Consider the following 673-nt stretch of genomic DNA (forward strand, 5'->3'; position numbering starts at 1 on the left):
CTCCACCAGCGCCTCACCTGGCCGCGGGAGATCGAAGGACACCTGGCCCAGCTTCTCGCTCATCCCGAACTGCACAGTCTGGGCATAGGCGCTCTGGGTGACCTTCCTCAGGTCGTCCTGGGCCCCCGTGGTGACCCGCCCGAAGAACAGCTGCTCAGCCACGTGGCCGCCCAGCATGGCACACATGCGGTCAAAGAGCTGCTCCCGTGTGTACAGGTACTGCTCCCTGGGCAGGCACTGGGCATGGCCGAGCCCCTTGCCCCAGGGGACGATGGACACATTGAGCAGGGGGTCTGCGTGTTCCAGGAACCAGCCCACCACCGCATGGCCAGCCTCATGGTAGGCCACCATCATCTTCTCGCCAGGCTGCAGGACCTGTGTCTTCTTCTCAAGGCCTCCAATGACCCTCTCGATGGCCTGTTGGAAGTGCTTTTCCCCGACAGAGGGGTTTAGGTGGCAGGCGGCAATCAGGGCGGCTTCGTTGCAAACTTTAGAAATATCAGCACCTGTGAAGCCTGGAGTGAGGGCCGCAAGCTTCCTTGCCAGGGCATCCTTGCTGAGGCTCTCGTCCAACTTGAGTGGACGCAGGTGGACCCTGAAGATAGACAACCTGCCTTGGAAGGAATGATGCTAAAGCTGAAACTCCAGTACTTTGGCCACCTCATGTGAAGAG

At 60.5% G+C, this 673-nt stretch overlaps 1 protein-coding gene across 1 annotated transcript in view; it reads right to left on the bottom strand.

The window, feature by feature from the left end:
• LOC104991485 (AFG3-like protein 1) overlaps positions 1-673 on the bottom strand; it is a 29879-nt gene that overhangs the window by 2149 nt on the left and 27057 nt on the right. The window lies entirely within an intron of this gene.

This window comes from Bison bison, unplaced genomic scaffold, assembly GCF_000754665.1.
Source record: "Bison bison bison isolate TAMUID 2011002044 unplaced genomic scaffold, Bison_UMD1.0 scf7180017864192, whole genome shotgun sequence".
NCBI classification, from domain to species: Eukaryota; Metazoa; Chordata; class Mammalia; order Artiodactyla; family Bovidae; genus Bison; species Bison bison.